Here is a 9,004-nt window from a genome sequence, read left to right as displayed (position 1 = left end):
TATGAAGAAAACAATGGTCAATTTGTGAAAAGGGCAATGAATCCTCTAAATCGCCCGCAAATAAGGCCCGTTGAGAAATAGTTAACTTTGATGAAAGGGAAACTACGAATAAAGGATAGAGGAGCAGAGGACGTCACAAAATTCAAGAAAAACTGGGTCAGCGTAAGCAAAACCATCGTCGGAACGGTTGTCCAAAACCTTATGAAGAACACCAAGAAGAAAGTTCGAAAAGTGGCAAGAACCACGAAAAATTAAATATACAATCATGTCATGGGCTTTTCTGATGATCAATAAACAATGTAATTGAATTTAATTTATAAAATAAATACAACATTTCCAAATACATCCATTTTCAGGTGTACTCATAATTAACGATACAGTCCTTATCATATGCCATATGCGGAAGTTGGTCATTCATAAGAAATCAAGGGATATAAAGAGTGAGTCGATAATTATTGTGCCATTTTGAAACTAATGTAACTTTTCTCCTACTTCACCAAAATTAACCAAATTTTACACAGTTTCTCCTTATTGTTTACATATAATTAATTGAGTAGTTATCAGTGAGATTCCGGTCGATATAGAATAAATTTAGTTAACAGTTCTAAAAAAGATGTTGTACAATCACATGCTAAAATCTAAAATCATGGTATCAAGCCTTGAAACAATTAATAATTACACATTATCGGAACATCTTAATGCTCGTCAATAGGTTTCAGGAACGGTAGTCAGTGAAACATAAGCTTGGAGCTGGGTGAAAACCAGGCACGATGCGCATAAACTAACCAGAGAGCTTTAATTACTTGTTTCAAGTGGAGCCTGAACATATCCATATGGAGGGCGTTATTTGAAAATGTCGTGAAGCTCTACAGTTTTAGTTCATACATTTTTCTTAATTACGTCGTTTATGGGCGGCCGCTAAGAAGCTTTCAAAATTCCAGCAATAGTGGAGCGGACCTGGTGTGATAGTTAAAACACTTGACTATCACGCCGAGGACCTGGGATCGAATCCCACTCCCGATAAACTCACAAAATGTGAGTTCTTCCTTCGGAAGGGAAGTAAAGCGTGGGTCCCGAGATGAACTAGCCTAGGGCTAAAAATCTCGTTAATACAGATAAAAAAAATCCGGCAATATGTACTTAAGAGTCCACTACATATACTGGCATAAGTAGTCAGCGTTTTCTTGTTCTTACTCACTCTTCTAAACATACGCAAGAAAGAGCGGGATGAAGAAGGGGTGAATGGCCTTTCCAAGAACGTTACCTTCTTTCTAATGTTTATTTAGGAAAGTGAGCGAGAAAAAGCTGATTACACCAATGGATCGCGTGAAAACCAAGAGGTGTACACAGTACATTTGCAGCCTGAATTCATAGAGAGCACAACTAATCCTTTATGAAAACCGTTTTGATTTTCAAAATCAACCCATTGGGTCAAAATATATGAGTAAAAGTATGCAAAAAAGACGTACAGCTCCTTTGAGGTTTGAAGAGTGTTTATGACGAATTTCAGTTGTGGGAAGAGTATCCAAGAACTTTCTTGAGAATAAGTTATTTCATCTTCAAGCGTAAGTAGTGACTTCTCGCTGTATTAGGAATGTCAATCTTCGCTGAGACCCCCGTAGGCTTCCCTTAACCTCTAATAAGGCCACTTAAAGCTCAAGAGACCCTCTGAAATGCACAGTAACACCCTCAGAAACCCACTGAAACCCACTGGAATGTTTTTAATTCCTTTAAACACACACAAAATCCCTAAAGAACTCTTCTCATAAATTCTACGCAAGCACCCTGAAACCCCCTTATGTCCAATGAAAGCCACTGAAATTGCTAGGAATCCTTTTGCAACCGTCATAAGCCTCTCTTGGAAGGCTTAAAACTTGGCCTCGAAGCCCTCTAAAATGCCCGCAAATATACTGAATTCACCTGAAACGTCTTCTAAAGTCTTATTGAAGTTCTCCTGAAGCCCACTGAAATCCTCCTAAAACGATTTAAACGCCTAGAAACCCCTTAAAATCCTTCTATGACATATTGTATAGCTCTCCTGAAAGCCCTGTAAAGTCCCTGTGGAACCCCGCTTCAGCTTGAATATCATTAATCACCCCTCTTATATTGCCCTGCAACCTTGAAAACATTAAGAGTAAAGTTAAGGGTATGCGGTATAGGTTTTTTTCAAAACGATAAGAAACGAAACGTTATGAGGAAATTGTGATACGTGGCGATCTTGGTGGCGATAAGAAACGGATCGACATTCCGAATTTTTTCCGTGAGATCGATACGAAATTGGGATGTACTCGGTATTATTCGGAACGAAACGATTTTTTTTTTTCGATTATTAGTGGCATTTTTTTAGAGATATGCTGTTTTTATGCAAATTGCTACTAGGTAGGAGTTAATATTTAAGTTTTTTTTTTCTGCAATAGTTTGGTGATTCTTTCAATAAACTTTACTGAGGAAATGTCGGTTTACAGAACAACATGGAAGCAAAGTGCACACGGCTTGTTCTTACATGAGCAACTCTTATTTGTGTTTTCAGGGTCAGAGTTAGTGACATCAATCGTTTAGTCATTTCATTAACTCGATTGAATTCCTTTGCTTCAGAGGCTCAATTGGCCTCTGATCGTTCTTTATGTTATCCGTTGTCTAGGGTTAGTAATGCTCAGTCTGTGCTGGCTTTTGGCTGAAGACAATGTGAATTGTCTTTCCGTCTTTCCCTTACCCCTAATGAAATGAAAAATGTAGCAACCGAGCTTTGTCAAATGGCGGCATTTTTAATAAAATTTCATTCACAAATGGTCGGCGTTAAGTCACAGTGAACTAGGCGTTTTTTTGGGCAGGTGAAGGCAAGAGAAGGAATTGAACAACTGTGAACTTTTCGACGTTGTTTCGATGCAGATGTTTTGTTACATAAATAATTATAGTATTTGAAAAAAAAAACAACTAGCTTGATTTGATACCTCAAGTGCTTGCAGAACATTTTTCCAACATCATCGAAAAACTGATGGAGCGGTTTAACGTCGAACAAATTCTTGATAGATATTGCAATGATATCCTGCAACATCTTGCGTTGTCATCCTATAAGAAGCTCTTCCAGAAATGACTAAACAAATAAACGTACGCTTCTAAACTTCTTCATTTATTTCGACTAAAATTTATGTTTTGCAGGACGTCATGTTATGAAAAACGAATTGTCAACGTGAAATTCGAAAAATTGTACTTTTGAAATATAGCCATAATAATCACAAGGAATTCCACAGCCTGGTCTCAAGATTCTCCAAAATTATGTAGGGGAATGTGTATTTTGGGCAGTTTTGTTCTCTTCATCTAGAAAAGTTTTTATGAAACTTCTTAAACTAAGACTTAACGTCAAATCCTTCCCAACCAAGCTGAAGCAAATGCTCAAGATTCAGGCAATTTGGCCGTCAAAAACCCCCTATGACAACAAACCTGCCAATAAAACTCTAAGTCAGCCTATTCTTAAAATATCACCTCACCTGATATCACCGGACATAACCAGAGATTTCTGGCTAAAATACTTTGATAAAGTGCAGCTTGCTAACGAACACCCTTTTAATTGAAATTCATGATTTTTTCGAAACATTGCAAATTTTTAAAATACACGTGAAATATTGTTGATAATTTTTGAGCATCAAGCAATAGCTTTCATCAGAAGCACGCATAGGGTAGGTAATAATGAGTTGAACGAAATTGCGGGACTTTTGACCGATTTTTTCACTAACATGCTAATAATTTACTACAGTAAGGTCTCAGGCATATAAAAGCCACGGGTATTATCTTTTCGTAAAGTGTTAAAAAGTTTACATTTGCACCTAATTTCATTGAAAAATTCAATTTTTTGTCAATAATGACGTCGGGCAATGCCAATTTAATCGTTTGGATTCCCTAGACTACGAAAGCCAAAACTTCCAAAACATTGAACTTCCAGTCGAAAATCTTACGCAAAATGATTTTAATCTTAATTTGAACCAATTTTAATCTAGATTTGAACTACTGGCGGCAGCAGCTCGAGCAATTCCCACAACAGCCAATTTCATGCTGAACAACTAAAAATCACATGGATCTGCTAATTCTCATAACTAATTTTCATTAGGCAGTGGAATTTCAGCTCAGAATGTTCGGAATTCTTCAAGAATTTGGAAACTTAATTTGGAATTGTCCATCTTCAAAGAGTAAACAAAGCAACCACTAGCGCAGTCTGCAGGCTAACACTGGAAGCTCGCCGCCGCTTACTAGTTCAAAATCAAGATTACAAATGGTTCAATTCAAGATAACATTCTAGAAGTAAGAGTTACGTAAATTTGATAATTTTATGACAAATAATGCAGAATGTTATTTGGTTGGTCGATTTTACGATACAGCATTTTTGAACTCGGTAAGCTCATGATCATTTTTGATGTAGAATCATGCCCTGAGTTCGAAAATGCGAAAGAAAAAAAATTACAGTAGAGCGAAAAATTTTTAACTTTCCATACAAGGTTGATGATTTGAAATCGATTTTTGTTCTATTTTTAAGCAAAGTCGCTCACTTCAAACATCTCATTCTTCGTAATCAATGCTCCGATTGAGCTGAAATTTTTACTGTAACTCCTACATATTGATATGTCAAATAAACGTCGAGAAAGAATTTTTAAGTTGGTTTTTTCTTATTGAAAAAAATACATTTCTTCAAAAAATTTTGGGAATTTTGCTAAAATTTAAGAAGATCGTCCCTAAAACTCGCCAATATCTTGAAATTCATCAATCTGGCGCAAAACCTGCATTCAGATGATCGAATGGTATTGTATTCAGCTTTTAATTTATGGAAAAAGATTTAAAATTGTTTGAACAAAACGCAATACATTTGAATTTTAATAAATTACATATTTTGAAAAGTTGCAAAACTCGATATTGAGCTATAACTCAAAAACTGTTCTACTTAAAATTTTTTGAAGGTCGGTTTTGAAATCAGCACTAAATTGTGCTTCAAAAATTTTGGTCGTTGACAGAAGTTCACGACTTTCGTTTTATTTTGTAAACTTGTGTAATTAAGCTTTCATTTAAAGGTTTCACTTATTGCGTGTAATACAACCCAGGTAACCACTAAGCATTTGGATAAGCCGTAGAGCAGACCGTATTAGGCATTTGAACTGCTTGCTGCCCTACATAAGCAGTTGGAATGCATAGATGCCTTGAATTAGCATAAGCTGTGCTGCTCAAACGCTTTTGGTTGTTAACTAGCACTTCAACTGCTTGAGGTGTTTTCGCCAGGAAGTATTCAGAATGCTTTTTAACTGCTCTTCAAATGCTAAGAGCAAAGAGTATGGAAGATATGTTACGTGTTTGATAATGCATGTTGTCTCTTTCTTACATAGTCTATGCCTCTGTTGATATATTTGTACATCTGAGTTCCTTATTCATGTTTCCCTTGGTTTTTCCCGTACTAATCCAAAAGCTCTGCAGTAAACATTGCTGCAGCTGGTTCAGATTGAAACATGGCCATCGAACAATTAACATCCATCATTTCGTCGAAAAGTATGTACCGAATCGGTGAATGCTTTGGCGGGTCATAAAATTGTGCGGAAGAGGGAATCATATGCTAGATCGAAGAGGGAATAAAAATGCGTTGTGCACAGAAAACAAGTTTTGGGAGTTAGAACTGGAGCTGCTACCAAATTATTCTTTATATTGGGGGTTAAATCAGCGCACGCCAACGGAACAGCTGCGGCATACCCTGTAGCGTGGAACAGAAACTTCAGCAGCAAACATGGACGAAAAATCTCTGGATCGTAAGTTCAATTCCAAATAACTATTAAAATATGCAAAAAAGTACTATCTAACATCAGTTGAAGTGTGCAAGGACGAGGAAGCGCGAAGAGCGTGAGGCGGACGCAAATCTATTTTTGTTTTGTTTTGCTCGGCGAGGCGTTACGCTTCTTTGACATTTTGATACGACGTTCCTGAAGGTGCTGCACTCAGGCAGCCCGTTATTTTGCCAAAACCTGCTGTGAGGTAGCACTATAGGCGTATATACGGCCAATTAGCATTAAATGCCTTGTCGTAGGGACTACTATAATGCTAGAGTAATGCTATTTTAAATGCTTACTGGTTACTTGGGAAGTAGTGTCAGGGGAAAACAAAAAAATTCCACCTGAGTTTTCCGGGAAAATGGGCGACCCTGAATTTTCCTCAATTTTTTTGTTCATATATCCATGAGCCCTGCCTGTGGAAAAAGTTTCATGAAAATCTGAGACCCTTCGGCCAATTTGTACGACAATAAAAAAAAGCCCATGTCATATGGTTTCAATTTTTCAACAACCTTACCCTTCGTTTTGTTTTTAATATTTTTTTTGTGGAAAACTTTCTTCTGGCCTCTCAAATTGTTATAACTAATTGTTCTAAATTTTTCATTTTCCATCGATTTTGAAAAGAAGCTAAAGGAAGCAATTTTTGAGAAATGTTATATCAAAATTACACCGAATTGAAAAAAAAACAGGAAAAATGCCATTGTTAAATGTTTTTCGAGACGGTCCGAAAATTCATATTTTTGAGAAATAATTGATCCTTTCTTTGATAAAAACAGTAAAAAAAATCTCGAATAATGTTTGTTTTTTTTGTTTGTGATTAGACATTTTTCAAGATCCTATACCTTTTTATTTATTATTTTAATTCGCTTTTACTTAAATATGGTTGGATAGATTTTTCATTGGAACTTGTACAATAAACCGGGGACAAATTGATCTCCGGGTCGAAATTGATCAGTCGATTTTCCGTTAGATAAAACATACTTCAAATAGTTTCCAAGCAAATATAGTTTAGTATCGGTTCCCAACTGCACGATAGTTGAAAGAAAATTATTTAAAATATGCTAAACCTAACCGAAAAACGTGTGACCAATTTCGACCCGAAGATCAATTTGACCCCGGTTTTCGGTACATATAATCTGTTTTCAATTTAAAAGTCTTAAAAATGATGTCTTTTAATTGTATATAAACATTTAAAAAAAAGTGGATGCTTTTAACCATCCTGGGCTACTTGGTTAATTTCGAGGCTAGTAGTCAGCTTATTACAGAAAAATAATAAAAAAGGGTGTGGTTTGTGAAAAAAATGAAATTATATGACATCTAACATAGATCCACAATGAATGTTACTCTCAGTGTTGTTTTTTTTTTTTTCAAAAAGTCCCCAAAATATCCTGCAACAACTTCTCGAAATAGTTATTTATGCAACAAGTTGCAAAATGATGATTTTTTCAGCACGAGTTGCACGTTTATCCAACGAAGCTTGCCGAGTGAGCATTAGCCTGGTACACGGGTTATATGGGAAAATACAAAAAATGGAAAAACTCCAACTCTTGTATACTTTTTGAGTTCTATTTTGGTCCTATATCAGCTGTGCAAAATTTCAGATCGTTCGAAGAAACTATATTTTAGCGCCTGCCATTCTTAGTTTTTCAAAAAAATGTGAAGTGCTGTAACCGGTTTCTTCGGGAAATTGTGCGACGTTCTCGTAGCGGTTTTTTTAGTGAAAAATGAATTGGAAATTTGAGTGCTCATATGTCCGCCGTGAAACTGCAAGCCAAAGTGCCGGGATGTAGTTGTATACCGTTGTTGAGGCATTTTGTACTATGCCACCGGCTTCACCTGGAAGGCTCCGCATAATTTGAAGTATGAAGTTTTCGACTACGCACAAGTGTTATTTGTATCAAAAGTGGTGAATTTTTCGACCAGAAATGAAACCCCACACGCAAATTAAACCAGTCATTAAGATTTAACAACTGGTCATCACTGAAGCAGAGAAAATCAAAAACTTTACCCAAGCGGATCCAACGATGCATTATTCAAATTTGGTGAGAATGTTTCATGATACTTGTTTTACCTTTATATTTTCATTATTATATACATACAACACTATATTTTCTTATATATCGGAGCGTTTGGTACGGTATGTCCACGCATCCTTCCTCCCCTGTAGATTCATGAAGTGATTCGAAGTTAAAGAAAAATTCAATGAATTCGAAACATTTCAAAGAATCATCTTTGCGGTAAACACTACGCAGTAGGCCTGGCCGCTTTGATGCTTGTGTCATATCTCTGATATGCTGCAAGTATCAATACTGACAAGAAAAATAATCGGGTGTAATCTAACCCGATTATTTTCCAGGATGCTTTCTTGTACTGGCTGCGTATGCGTTAGATTAGATTAGATTAGATTAGATTTAGCGCCTGCCATTCTTAGTTTTTCATACGATTTACTATGGGGAAAATCTACTTCTTCAAAGAAAAATTGCTTGAGGTCACCCATTGATTCCTAAAAGTAATTCGTTGAATGATTTCTGTAGATAACTTCACGAGGAAGCAGACCTTCGAAGACCGCAAAGTGATGCGACATTCGTGGAAAAAGTTATTAAGCCTTACCCGATCGATAAAATTACGAGATTTTATTATTTATTGTTATTCCTTACATGTTAAACAGCGTTGGCATGCCATTCCGTTTTCAGTCAATAACCTTTTTCCACTTGCCTTAGATTGCTTTGCGGTCTTCAGAGGGTTTGTTCCTCGTAAAATTTCCAACAGAAATCATTCATCGATATATTTTTAGGGGTTAAAATGGCTTTTTGTGTCCCACGCTAGTGAGCATCCGTACAAGCGTTTTTTTCAATCAGGTAGGCTGTGTTCATAAGCTTCACAAGTACTCGGAGTCGCGTCGTCAACGAGCGTGGTTTGCTGGCACTGCTTGTCACTGTTTGGCTGACCAAATCAGAATTGAATCCGCTTCTAGGGGAACTGGGGGTAAGACGCCCACGTTAAGGAAGAGTCCAATTTTAAACACGAAACACTTCATAATACACACTTTTTTGGCACTAACATGAAGCACCAACATGTTTTCTTCCAAATCGAAGAAACCATAAATCAGTTTTATGTTTTACTACTGAGAAATTCAAATTTGAAAAAATGTTTGATTTTCAGAATTTTAGTTTTAATGTGGGGTAAAACGCGCCACTAGCCACAGT

The sequence above is a fragment of the Aedes albopictus genome, chromosome 3, assembly GCF_035046485.1.
Source record: "Aedes albopictus strain Foshan chromosome 3, AalbF5, whole genome shotgun sequence".
Taxonomy (NCBI): Eukaryota; Metazoa; Arthropoda; class Insecta; order Diptera; family Culicidae; genus Aedes; species Aedes albopictus.
This window is presented reverse-complemented; position numbering follows the sequence as displayed.